The following is a 14,778-nucleotide window of genomic DNA, read 5'->3' as shown; positions in this document are numbered from 1 at the left end:
TAATTATAGCCATTCTGACTGGACTGAGGTGATACCTCATTGTAGTTTTGATTTGCATTTCCCTGATAGCTAATGATGTTGAGCATCTTTTCATATGCCTGTTGGCTATCTGTATATCTTCTTTGGATAAATCACTGTTGAGATCTTTTGGCCATTTTCTAATTGGATTGTTGGTTTTTCCGTTGTTGAACTGTATGAGTTCTTTGTATATTTTAGATATTAACCCCTTATCTGATATGTGGTTTGCAAATATCTTCTCCCAAATGTTCGGTTGTCTTTTCGTTTTGTTGATGGTTTCCTTTGCTGTGCAGAAGCTTTTTAGTTTGATGTAGTCCCATTTGCTCATTTTTCCTTTTGTTTCCCTTACCCAGTCAGACATGGGACTTGAAAATATGCTGCTCAGACCAATGTCATAGAGCGTACTACCTATGTTTTCTTCTAGAAGTCTCATGGTTTTGGGTCTTACATTCAAGTCTTTAATCCATTTTGAGTTGATTTTTGTGCATGGTGTAAGGGAATGGTCTACTTTCATTCTTTTGCATGTGGCTGTCCAGTTTTCCCAAAACCATTTATTGAAGAGACTCTCCTTTCTCCAGCGTATGCTCTTGGCTCCCTTGTCGAATATTAGCTGTCCATAAACTTGTAGGTTTACTTCTGGGGTTTTAATTTTATTCCATTGATCTCTGTGTCTGTTTTTGTGCCAGTACCATGCTGTTTTGGTTACTCTGGCTTTGTAGTATAATTTGAAATCAGGGAGTGTAATACCTCCAGCTTTGTTCTTTTTTCTCAGGAATCCTTTGGCTATTCGGGGTCTTTTGTTGTTCCATATAAATTTTAGGATTCTTTGTTCTATTTCTGTAGAAAATGTTGTTGGAACTTTGATAGGGATTGGATTCAATCTATAGATTGCTTTAGGAAGAATGGACATTTTAACAATGTTAATTCTTCCCAATCCAAGAGCATGGAATATCTTTCCATTTCTTTGTGTCTTCTTCGATTTCTTTCAACAAAGTTTTATAGTTTTCAGTGTACAGATCCTTCACCTCTTTCATTAAGTTTATTCCTAGGTATTTTATTCTTTTTGTTGCAGTTGTAAATGGGATTGTATTCTTAATTTCTCTTTCTGCTACTTCGTTGTTAGTGTATAGAAACGCAACTGATTTTTCTACGTTGATTTTGTATCCTGCAACTTGACTGTATTCCTTTATTATTTCTAAAAGTTTTTTAGTGTACTCTTTAGGGTTTTCTAGATATAAAATCATGTCGTCTGCAAAGAGTGACAGTTTCACTTCTTCTTTTCCAATGTGGATCCCTTTTATTTCTTTTTCTTGCCTGATTGCTCTGGCTAGGACTTCCAATACTATGTTAAATAAGAGTGGTGACAGTGAGCATCCTTGTCTGGTTCCAGTTCTTAGAGGGATAGCTTTCAGTTTTTCTCCATTGAGAATGATATTTGCTGTGGGTTTGTCATATATGGCCTTTATTATGTTGAGGTATTTTCCTTCTATACCCATTTTATTTAGAGTTTTTATCATAAATGGATGCTGTATCTTGTCAAATGCTTTCTCTGCATCTCTTGAGATGATCATGTGATTTTTATTCTTCATTTTGTTAATGCGGTGAATCACGTTGATAGATTTGTGGATGTTGAACCATGCCTGCATCCCTGGAATGAAACCCACTTGATCATGATGTATGATCTTTTTAATGTATTGTTGTATTCGATTTGCTAGTATTTTGTTGAAGATTTTTGCATCGATGTTCATCAGTGATATTGGCCTGTAATTTTCTTTTTTTTTGTTGTCCTTGTCTGGTTTTGGTATCAGGATAATGTTTGCTTCATAGAAGGAGTTAGGAAGCCTCCTCTCCTCTTCAATTTTGTGGAAGAGTTTGAGAAGGATAGGTATTAAGTCTTCTTTGAATGTTTGGTAGAATTCACCAGGGAAGCCATCTGGTCCTGGACTTTTATTTTTTGGGAGGTTTTTGATTGCTGTTTCGATCTCCTTACTGGTGATCAGTCTATTCAAATTCTCTACTTCTTCTTGGTCCAGTTTTGGAAGGTTGTATGTTTCTAAGAATTTATCCATTTCTTCTAGATTATCCAATTTGTTGGTGTATAGCTTTTCATAATATTCTCTTATTATCTTTTGTATTTCTGAGGTGTCCATTATAATCTCTCCTCTTTCATTTCTGATTTTATTTATGTGAGCCTTCTCTCTTTTTCTTGGTGAGTCTAGCTAAGGGTTTGTCAATTTTGTTTATCTTTTCAAAGAACCAGCTCTTGGTTTCATTCATTTTTTCTATTGTCTTTTTAGTCTCTATTTCATTTATTTCTGCTCTGATTTTTATTATTTCCTTCCTTCTGCTGATTTTGGGCTTTGTTTGTTGTTCTTTTTCCCATACCTTTAGGTGCACTTTTAGATTGTCTATTTGGGATTTGTCTTCTTTGTTTACGTAGGCCTGAATTGCTATAAACTTCCCTCGTAGAACCGCTTTTGCTGTATCCCACAGATTTTGGCACGTCATGTTTTCATTTTCATTTGTCTCCAGGAATTTTTTCATTTCTTCTTTGACTTCTTCATTGACCCAGTCATTGTTCAGTAGCATTTTGTTCAATCTCCACATTTTTGGGCTTTTCTGGTTTTCTTTCTGTAGTTGATTTCCAGTTTCATATCTTTGTGGTCAGAAAAGATGCATGGTATTATTTCGATCGTCTTAAATTTATTGAGACTTGTTTTGTGGCCTAATATGTGATCAATCCTGGAGAATGTTCCATGGGCATTTGCAAAGAATGTGTAATCTGTGGTTTTTGGATGGAATGTTCTGTATATATCTACTAAGTCCATCTGGTCTAATGTGTCCTTTAAGGCGAGTGTTTCCTTATTGATCTTCTGTTTGGATGATCTATCCATTGGTGTAAGTGGAGAGTTAAAGTCCCCTAGTATTATTGTGCTACTGTCTATTTCTCCTTTTATGTCTGTTAATAATTGCTTTATATATTTAGGCACTCCTATGTTGGGTGCGTAGATATTTACAAGTGTTATATTTTCTTGTTGATTGTTCCCTTTATCATTATGTAGTGCCCGTCATTGTCTCTTATTACAGTTTTTGATTTAAAGTCTATTTTGTCTGATATAAGTATTGCTACCCCCACTTTCTTTTCTTTGCCATTTGCATGGAATATCTTCTTCCATCCTTTCACTCTCAGTTTGTGAGTGTCTGTAGGTCTGAAGTGTGTCTCTTGTATGCAGCATATACATGGATCTTGTTTTTTTATCCAGTTGGCCACCCTATGGCATTTGATTGGAGCATTTAGTCCATTGACATTTAAAGTAGCTATTGATAAATATGTATTTATCGCCATTTTGTCACTTTTTCTTTTTTTTAGGTGTTTTAGTAGTTTTTCTCTGTTCCTTTCTTTTTCTCTTGCTCTCTTCCCTTGTAGTTAGTTGGCTATCTTTAGTAATATGTTTGATTTCTTTTGTCTTACTTTTTTTCCCGCTTGTTATAGGTTTCTGGTTTGTGGTTACCATGAGGATCCTATTTAATATACTAGGCATATAACAGTCTCTATTGAGTAGATAGACTGTTTAGCTTGACCTCTTTCTAAAAGCTCTACTTTTTCACTCCCCTACTCACACATTAAATGTTTTTCACATCATATATAGTCTTTTGTTTAGTGTGTGTCTATCCATTACCCTCTTATCATTGAAATAGGTGATTTTAGTACATTTGTCTTTTAACCTTCATATTATCTTCACAGGTAGTTGATCTGCTGCCTTTACTATACTTTTACCTGACAAGCGTTTTTTTGCCTGTTTGTTGTTGTTGTTGTTGTTTTGGGGTTTTTTGATAATTTTTTTAATCTCTGTTTGTGGTCCTTGCTTTCCCACTTAAATAAGTCCCTTCAGCATTTCTTGCAGAACTGGTTTATTGGTGATAAACTCCTTTAATTTTTGCTTGACTGGGAAGTTCTTTATCTCTCCTTCCATTCTGAATGACATGCATAGAGTATTCTTGGTTGTAGGTTTTTTCTTTTTAGCACTTTAAATATGTCGTGCCATTCTCTTCTCACCTGTAAGGTCTCGACTGAGAAGTCCACTGACAGCCTGATGGGCTTCCCTTTATATGTCACTTGTGGCCTTTCTCTTGCTGCTTTTAGGATTCTCTCTTTGTCTTTAATTTTAGACATTTTGATTATAATATGTCTTGGTGTGGACCTCTTTGGGCTTCTCTTGATTGGAGCTCTCTGTGCTTCCTGAACTTGAATGTCTGTTTCCTTCCTCAGGTTAGGAAAATTTTCCTCTATTATTTCGACAAATAAATTTTCTGCCCCTTTGTCTCTCTCTTCTCCTTCTGGACCCCTATAATCCGAATGTTAGGACACTTGGTATGGTCCCAGAGTTCCCTTACACTGTTCTCATTCTGTCTAATTCTTTTTTCTCTCTTCTGTTCTGTTTGGGTGATTTCCTCTAGTCTTTCGTCTAGCTCGTGATCCGTTCTTCTGCTTCCTCTATTCTGCTATTGAGTCCCACTAGTGAATTTCTCATTTTGAGTATTGTATTCTTCATTTCTGATTGTTTTTTTTTTTATATCTTCCAGTTCTTTGCTGATGTGCTCACTGTGTTCATCCATTCTTCTCCACATCTCTGTGAGCATCCTCATTATATTTTGTTTGAATTCTTTGTCCAGTAGGTCGCTAGTTTCTGTTTCATTTAGTCCTTTTTATGGTGTTTTGTAGTGTTCCCCTGCTTGGAAAGTATTCCTTTGCCTCCTCATTATGCCTCTTTCTCTGTGCTATTTTCTTTGTACTAGGTGGGTCGGCTATGTCTCCTGATCTTGGAGAAGTGGCCTTATGTATGAGATGCCTTATGAGGCCCAGCAGTGTGCTACCCTCTCATCACCAGCCCATAAGAACAAGCAGTGACCCCTTTGTGGGCTACTTGTGTTCTTCTGCTGTGGCAGGGTTGCTCCCACTGCCGGTACCCAGGGAGACTGATCTTTCCTTCCCTAGCCAGCTGTTTGTAAATCTGATGTGGAGGGGCCTCAGCACTGTTGGCTACACAGTCTATCAACACACTCTTATTGCAATTGTCCTCTTAATTGGGTTGGTACCCAGTGTAGCTGGTTGCTAGGCTCAGGGGCCTACAGTTGTGATAGGCCTGAGGCCAACAAGGCTGTTGTCAGTTCTCTTAGGAGTGCAGCTGAGTGGGGCTAGCCCTTGGCATGGAGGCACTCAGTTGTTTCAGGCTTTGGAAGGTGGGGCTGATCCTTTTTATGGCTATTTGTGAAGCACAAGTCTTCTGCTGCTGATAGACCTCACTCCTCACTGGACCACATACACTGCCAACACAGTCCTGGTCCGTGCACACTTCTCAACCCCCTGGAGCATACCCCAATGCCACACTGTAGAGGCCCCCACCTCTGCCCCAATGCCCCCCACAGTTGACCTGGTCCTCACACAGGCCCTGCTCCACAGAGGCAGACACCCTTGCCTGCCTGTAGAGGATCAAGGCACTCAGTCAATGCCGGCTGAAAAGTAGCCTGAGGGCTTGCTGTTAGGTGGGGCCAGTCCCTAGGGCAGGTTGCCTGCCCTGGCTGAATTGGATTAAATCTGTGCTCTAGTGGGAGTGGCAGACCCCTGGGCTAACAGCCCAAGGGATGCACTTCAATGGCTCCCACCAGTGTCATATCAGCACGCCTGGACCAGCTCAGAACAATGGCCCCCACCAATGTCTCAGTCTCCAGAGAGGACCCTCCTCTCACCAAGATGCCACCAGAGCCCACCAGGTGAGTCTTGTTTCACCAAAGGACAGTCAGCCTTCTCTCTGGTGATTTTAGCTTGCTGCAATGAGTGAGTTTGTGCATGGGCCCTTTAAGATGTGGATCTTTTCAGCTTTCAGCCGATAGCTTTTCTGGGGGTGTCCTCGCTGCAGTTAATAGCCAGCAAAGCCAGACAGTAAGACCCCCTTCTTAGTTGGGCTGAGTCTGAAGGATGGTTATAGCAGTATTGCCCCCACTCTGGACTCCTCCAGGGAGGGCTCGTACCTTAGGGTGGCTCCCACCTGGCCAGCTGAGAAGCTCTGCTGCTCCCAAAGGTGGCTTTTTTCCTCTCTTCCCGGAGTTACTGCCTCTTCTGCTTTCCTCCGGACAGTCCCTTGTCCTGGGGTTCTTTTTATCCAGTTTTCAGTTTTCAATCCAGGGTGATTCTTTCCAAAATTGTTGTAACCTAGCTGTATTCGTGGGAGGAGGCGAGTTCAACATCTGCTCACAGCGCCATCTTGACAAGATCTCCAGAGGATTTTTAGAGCAGTGAAAATATTTGGTACAATAGTGTAATGATGGATACATGCCATTATACACTTGTCCAAACCCATCTAATGCACAACACCAAGAGTAACTTTGGGTGTTTATCAGGCATCAACGTCAGTTCATTGGTTATAACAAATGCACCACTCTGGTGGGGGATGTTGATAATGGGGGAGAATATGCATGTGTAGGGGAGGGGAGGATATGGGAAATCTCTGCAACTTCCTCTCAATTTTGCTGTGAACCTAAAATTACACTGAAACCATTGTCCTTAAAAAATTATATTGAGGAGTGACTTCAGTGACATGGCAGAGTGAGCTCACCCGGGACTCTCTCCCCTCCAAATTACAACCCAAAAGAGCAACTGCTTTCCAACCAAAAAAAAAAAAAATCCTAATAACATAAATCATGAGAGACCCACAGCAGCCAAACAACAGAGGGTGGAGAGGCTGGAGCCACACTCAGAGGAGCTGAAATGGAGTAAGAGAGATTTTTGCTCGCTCCCCTAGAGAATGAGATTGCTGCTGTGGGTGAGGGAAGGAGCGGGGGAGGGGCCACTTTTCTGTGGGATTGTCCAGGACTCCCACCACCCATGCAGTGGAAACCCTCTAACAGTGGAAAGCTTTCACATGGGGGGACATCAGCAGGCCTGTGTCCCAGGAAACCAGACAGCAAGAGCTGATCGGACTCCAGGTCTGCACATGAGAGAAAGTGCCCCCCTCCCCCAACCCACGCTGTGCACCGCCATGGCAACTGAAGGCAGAGGGCTCAGAACGTGCAGCTCTCAATCCCCATGTAGCGGCGACAGTCTGTAACTGCAATTGAATAATAGCATCACATGCAAAAACTGCTCCTCTACCATCCAGCAATTTATAAAAGCTCCAGTCCAAAAGGAAAACAACAAAAACACAGCAGTATGTCCTGAGGACTTAGAAATAGGCAAACTAAGTGAAAATGAGTTCATAATAGCTATCATCAAAAAACTCAATGAGGTAAAGTGAAATATAGAGAAACAAGTCAACGAGTTCTGGAGTTACTTCACAAAAGAGTTTGAAACTATAAAGAAGAATCAATCAGAAATACTAGAGATGAAAAACACAATGGATCAGATAAAACAGAATATGAATTCCCTGAATGCCCGTGTAGACACCATAGAGGAGAAAATTAACATAATTGAAGATAGACAGGCTGAATGGCTCCAGGAAGAGGAAGAAAGAGAACTAAGAATTAAAAAAACTGAAAAAAATCTCCAAGAAATAGCTGACTCAATGATAAAATGAAACTTAAGAATAATAAGAATTCCTGAGGGCATGGAAAATTAAAATGGAGCAGAAAGTGTGCTCAACAAAATAATAGAAGAGAACGTCCCAAATCTAGAGATTGAGAGAGAAATGTGTGTGGAGAAAGCTTTCAGATCTCCTAGATTTGCCAATGTAAAAAGACCTACTGCAAGGCATATAATAGCAAAAATGGCAAAAATGAATGACAAAGAAAGAATACTCAGGGCAGCAAAGCAGAAGAAAATAACCTACAAAGGAACCCCATCAGACTTTCAGCAGATTTCTCTACAGAAACCTTACAAGCTAGGAGAGATTGGAATGACATATTCAAAACTTTAAAGGATAAAAATCTTCAGCCAAAAATACTCTATCCAGCAAAAATATCTTTCAGATATGAGGGAGAAATTAAATCTTTCCCAGGCAATCAAAAGCTAAGGGTCTTTATAGCCACGAGACCTTCACTACAAGAAATACTCAAGAAGGCTCTCATACCTGAAAAAAGAGGAAAAGGGAGAAAGGGGTCACAAAACACAGAGTAGGGAGACAAATAGATAGAATCAGAATAGGATAGCAAATATTCAACTATAGCATTAGGATAAAGGGAAGGAAATCACCAAAGCAAAGACAATCTTATCACTCTAAACACAAACTCACAACACAAGTTGGAATAAGAGATGAAAATAATAATTTAGGAGGGGAGAAGGAAAGGGACTGAATCAGTCTAGGCTAAGGAAGTAAGAGACCACCAGAAAATGGACTATGTTATATACGAGATTCTGAATACAAATTTCAGGGTAACGACTAAACTAAAAAACCTTACAGAGACACAAAACATAAATCAGAAAAATCTAAGAAACCCAGCATAAGAAATTGCAGAAGTCAATGGGTAGGCTAAAACACACAGGATGAGAAAAAAAGGAAACACAGGAAAACCAGAAAACAAGCAACAGAATGACAGCATTAAGCCCTCATGCATCAATACTCACCCTCAATGTAAATGGATTGAACTCTCCAACAAAAAGACACAGTGGCAAAATGGATTAAAGAACAAGATCCAACAATTTGTTGCCTCCAGGAAACACACCTCAGCCCCAAGGACAAACACAGGCTCAGAGTGAAGGGGTGGAAGACAATTCTCCAAGCTAATAGCAAACAAAAGAAAGCAGGTGTCACAATACTTAGACAAAACAGACTTCAAGACAAGGCAGTTAAAGAGAGACATAGAGGGACAATATATAATGATCAAAGGGACACTTCATCAAGAAGAAATAACGCTTATAAATATTAACGCACCTAACACAGGAGCACCAAAGTTCAGAAAGCAACTATTAACAAAATAAAAGACGATATCAAAAATAACACAAAAATAGCAGGGGACCTCAACACCCCACTCACATCAATTGACAGATCATCCAGACAGAAAATCAACAAAGAAACAGTGGAGCTAAACGAAAAGCTAAAACAGTCGGACTTAATAGACATATATAGAACACTCCATCCAAAAACAGCAGAATACACATTCTTCTCAAGTGTGCATGGAACATTCTCAAGGATAGACCATATGTTGGGAAAGAAGGCAAGCCTCTACAAATTAAAAAAAATTGAAATAATAGCAAGCATCTTCTCCGATCATAGTGCTATAAAGCTAGAAATTAATTACAAGAAAAAAGCTGAGAAAGGCACAAGGATGTGGAGATTAAACAATATGCTATTGAACAAGCAATGGATCACTGAAGAAATTAAAGGAAAAATCAAAAAATACCTGGAGACAAATAAAAATGACAACATGCCATACTAACTCATATGGGATGCAGCAAAAGCTGTATTAAGAGGAAAATTCATCACAATTCAGGCACATCTTAACAAACAAGAAAAATACCAAATTAGCAATCTTAAACTACACCTAACTGAATTAGAGAAAGAAGAGCAAACAAAGCCCAAAGTCAGCAGAAGGAGAGAAATAATAAAAATCAGAGCAGAAATAAATGCTATTGAAACAAAAAAGGCAGTAGAAAGGAGCAAGGAAACAAAGAGCTGGCTCTTTGAGAAGATAAACAAAATTGACAAACCCCTAGCCAGACTTACAAAGAAAAAAGAGAGAAAGCTCAAATAAACAGAATCAGAAATGAAATTAAATAACAACAGACTCTGCAGAAATACAACAGATTATAAAAGAATACCATGAAAAATTATATGCCAACAAAATGGATAACCTAGAGGAAATGGATAAATTCTTGGACTCCTACAATCTCCCAAGGCTTAGACAAGAAAAAGCAGACTATTTGAACAGACAAATCACAAGGAAAGAGATTGAAACAGCAATCAAAAGCATCCCAAAGAATAAAACCCCAGGACCAGATGGCTTTCCTGGGGAATTCTACCAAACTTTCAGAGAGGATTTAATCCCTATCCTTTTCAAGCTATTCCAGAAAATTAGGGAGGATGGAACACTTCCTAACACATTCTATGAGGCCAACATCACACTGATACCAAAGCCTGACAAGTACAGCACGAAAAAGGAGAACTACAGGCCAATATCACTGATGAACACAGAAGCAAAAATCCACAACAAAATTTTGGCAACCTGAATTTACCAATTCATCAAAAAGATCATACATCATGATCAAGTGGGATTCATACCAGGGACACAGGGATGGTTCAACATCTGCAAATCAATCAACGTGATACACTACATCAACAAACTGAGGAATAAAAACCACATGATCATCCCAATAGATGCAGAGAAAGCACTTGAGAAATCCAACAGCCATTTATGATAAAAACTCTGAGCAAAATGGGGATAGAAGGGAGCTACCTCAACATAATAGAGGCCATATATGACAAACCCACAGCCAACATCATACTCAATGGGCAAAATCTGAGCGCCATCCCCCTGAAAACAGGAACGAGACAAGGATGCTCTCTATCACCACTCTTATTTAACATAATACTGGAGGTCTTGGCCAGAGCAATGAGGCAAGAAAAATCAATAAAAGGCATCCAAATAGGGAGGGAAGAAGTGAAACCCTCGTTGTTTGCAGACGATATGATCTTAGATATAGAAAACCCCAAAGAATCCAATGGAAAACTTTTAGAAGTAATAACAACTACAGCAAAGTTGCAGAGTATAAAATAAATGTACATAAATCAGTAGCATTTCTATACTCTAATAACGAACTAACAGAAAAAGAACTCAAGAACACAATACCATGCACAATCGCAACAAAAAGAATAAAATACCTCAGGGTGAATTTAACTAAAGAAGTGAAAGACCTATACAACGAAAATTACAAGGCTTTTCTGAAAGAAATGGATGACGACATAAAGAGTTGGAAAGACATTCCATGTACATGGATTGCATGAATAAACATAGTTAAAATGTCCATTCTACCTAAAGCAATCTACAGATTCAACACCATCCCCATCAGAATCTCAATGACGTTCTTTACAGAAATACAACAAAGAATCCTAAAATTCGTATGAGGCAATAAAAGACCCCGAATTGCTAAAGCAATCCTGAGAAAAAAGAACAAAGCTGGAGGCATCACAATCCCTGATTTCAAAACATACTACTAAGCTACAGTAATCAAAACAGCATGGTAGTGGTTCAAAAACAGGTGCACAGATCAATGGAACAGAACTGAAAGCCCAGAAATAAAACCACACATCTATGGACAGCTAATCTTTGACAAAGGAGCTGAGGGCATACAATGGAGAAAGGAAAGACTTTTCAACACATGGTGCTGGGAAAACGGGAAAGCCACATGTAAAAGAATGAAAATTGACCATTCTTTTTCACCATTCACCAAAATAAACTCAAAATGGATCAAAGACCTAAAGGTGAGACCGGAAACCATAAGACTTCTAGAAGAAAATGTAGGCAGTACACTCTTTGACATCAGTAATAAAAGGATCTTTTTGGACACCATGTCTTCTCAGACAAGGGAAACAATAGAAAGAATAAAAAAAATGGAACTTCATCAAACTAAAGAGCTTCTTCAAGGCAAAGGAAAACAGGATTGAAACAAAAAAAAACCCCACTAACTGGGAAAAAATATTTGCAAGTCATACTTCCTACAAAGGCTTAATATCCATAATATATAAAGAACTCACACAACTCAACAACAAAAATCAAACAATCCGATCAAAAAGTGGGCAGGAGACATGAACAGACATTTCTCCAAAGAAGATATACGGATGGCCAATAGGTACATGAAAAGATGTTCATCATCGCTGTGCATCAGGGAAATGCAAATCAAAACTGCACTAAGATATCACCTTACCCCTATTAGAATGACAAAAATAACTAAAACAAATAGTAACAAATGTTGGAGAGGCTGTGGAGAAAAAGGAACCCTCATACACTGCTGGTGGGAATCCAAACTAGTGCAGCCACTATGGAGAACAGTATGGAGATTCCTCAAAAAATTAAAAATAGAACTACCATGTGATCCAGCTATCCCACTACTGGGTATCTATCCACAGAGCTTGAAGTCAGCAATTCCAAAAGTCCCATGCACCTCAATGTTCATTGCAGCATTATTCACAATAGCCAAGACATGGAAGCAACCTAAGTGCCCATCAACAGATGACTGGATAAAAAAGATGTGGTATATATATATACAATGGAATACTACTCAGCCATAAAAAGGAACAAAATCGTCCCATTTGCAACAACATGGATGGACCTTGAGAGAATTATGTTAAGTGAAAAAAGCCAGATAGAGAGGGACAATGTCTGTATCACTCCACTCATATGAGGAATTTAAAAAGGTAGACAAAGAGAACAGATTAGTGGCTACCAGAGGAAAAGACTGAAATTTCACAAGATTGTAGCCTATCATTAACTCAATTTTTTAAAAAAGCCTTAAAAAATTTAAAAATTAAAAAATAAAAATAAACTAAATTAAAAAATAGAAAAAAATTATATTGAGGGAAAATATTTGGTGACTTGGGAAAATGGTCACAATTCTTGGCTAAGCAAATAAAAGGTTAAAAAGTATTAGATATTAACCCAACATTATACAAAATTTGGTGTTATGCATAAAAAGTGACAGAAAAGATAGTCACAAAACTTATAAAATTCATCTGTAGGTGAGAGAACTTGAGATAAAGTTTGTGCAGGTGCTACAAAATTCAATCATAATTCTGTTATATAGAAATATTATTTTATTACTCTAAAGTGAGCTCAATTTGCTATGAGATCCCATTTCCGATGACAGTGAAAACACTTAATCTTGCCAATTATAGGTAGCTTAGTTACTTTCAGCATAAAATTAGTCTCCTTTGCTAAATATACAGTCAGAATTGGCTTACTATTCTATCATTTCAAAGTTTAAACTCTGTCCTCATTTCTCAAGATTTCTTCCATTCCCTCCCTTCTCAGGATCTCTAGGGGACAGGGTAGTTTTCAGAACATAATGGCATTGGGGATGGGACTCTGGCTCCCAGTCCTTCCTTGCTGGCTCCCACTGACCATAGGTGAGGAGCGTCTGTTGGCCCATCTTCACTGCATGTGCTCTTTGAGTGCCTGGACAGTGTGACTTCTGGTCTCTTCTCTTGGCAAACGCTGTTAAGTGCCTCTGGTGGTCCTTTCTATCTCCAATCCCTGATCCTCCTTCTCTAACCCATCACTCCACCATGCACTTGACTTGCCTCACCTCAGCCCTGTTGGGAAGGTTGATGTCCCTCTGTTACCTAGTCCCCAATTCTAGGTGATCCCCTCACAGTGACTCCTGGCAGGCTGCTGGCTCAATCTCAGCATTCCCAAACCTCAGGATATGGAACTTTTGTATCTTCTCTCTGCCTCATGCAGGCTTTGAGGAACTTGGGGGTGGGGTATCTTCTCTAGCCTCTCTTTCTGCCTAAAAATGAGACACTGACAATTTTACTCTACCTAGGCTGCCTTGCACTATCTTCAGGCTCTCTGAATGGCATCTTCCTCCCAGAATTCTAGAGAGAAGGAGGACAAGCCTCTGCTGGTGATGGATGCCAAAAATCTTCTACAAGTCTCTATTCTTCTGCCATTTTGAAGGAGGAGGAGAGGTGGAAAGCAAACTCTGCAAAAACATCCAACCTTTCTATTCTCTCTCCTCTTTCCTCTTCCTTCTCTTTTCTTTCCTTTCTTTCCCCTCTCACTATGGATAGGAGGTGGCTGTGGGCCACCAAGGTGGGTACAAAAGTCTGAAGTTTTGGGAAGCAGTGAGGGCTCAAAGTACTGATTTGGAAGGCACCAGCATAGAGGTGATGGTTAAAGACGAGGGGCTCATAAACGGAAAGAGGTTATTGTTGAGGGCAGAGCCCTGGGGCTCATATTTTATTATTAAGAAGCCACAAGAGTGCCAATGAATTTTTTTCAAAAACTCTGGCATATTACAAGATAAATAACATAAATCCTGTGAGAGAAGAAAGTCTTCATCTTTCACTTTACCAAAAAGTAGTTCCTAACCAGCCACCAGGCAGGGCCTTAGGGAGGACAACAGAGCATAACGAGCCTTTTCTTCACTCTTTCACCACAGCATTGGCTAACAGGCAGAGTGGAAGAAGGTTGTCAGTCTTTTTAAAATGAGGCTGCCCCTACTGTAAAGACTACTCAAGCAACTTTATACATTCTAGAAGGAAAGTCTTTGAACTGGGAATTCTTCACTGAGAAAGTTTCTTTTTTAATTACCAAAGAGAAAGGAACCCTTTCTGAAGATTGTCTTTGAGAGATAGATGTCTGTGGGGTGGTTGGCTGACTGGTTAGCTGGGCAGTTGGACAGATGGACAGATGGACAGGTAGATGCATAGATGGATGGATGGATGGATAGATGGGTGGATGGGTGGATGAAAGGTATTGCTGTTGAGTACATGAAAACATGGAATAGTCTCTAGAAATGTTAGTCCCTTAAGAATTTACGGTTAATTACTTAACTAAGTCAATAAATAATTATTGAAAGCCAACTGCTAGCCTCCGTGTTTGGCAAGGTCCCTGAAGTACTTGTCCTTGATCTCATGGAGCATTCAAGCTAGAGGAAGAAACAAAGAGCAAACAAATTAATACATCAATTATTAAAAATTAGGAAAAGTAATTTAAAGAGGATTATCATTATCATCTTAATTTTCATTTTTAATTCCATTAAATGAGAAAGAAGCAAGTTATGGTGTCAATTCCTTCTTATAGTAGGAATAGTGACCAGCATAGGGATGG

At 39.2% G+C, this 14,778-nt stretch overlaps 1 protein-coding gene across 1 annotated transcript in view; it reads right to left on the bottom strand.

Moving 5' to 3' along the window:
• Positions 1-13,871: 13,871 nt before the first annotated feature.
• The window catches only part of PTTG1IP2 (PTTG1IP family member 2), an 80,697-nt gene continuing 79,790 nt past the window's right edge, over positions 13,872-14,778 (bottom strand). Inside the window, exon 8 of the mRNA XM_070617448.1 lies at positions 13,872-14,596. The gene's annotated coding sequence lies outside the window, so the exon portion shown is untranslated. The remainder of the gene's footprint in view (positions 14,597-14,778) is intronic.

This window comes from Equus przewalskii, chromosome 4 (genome assembly GCF_037783145.1).
Source record: "Equus przewalskii isolate Varuska chromosome 4, EquPr2, whole genome shotgun sequence".
NCBI lineage: Eukaryota > Metazoa > Chordata > Mammalia > Perissodactyla > Equidae > Equus > Equus przewalskii.
Note: the sequence above shows the minus strand (reverse complement) of the source record. Positions and strands in the feature narration are given on the sequence as shown.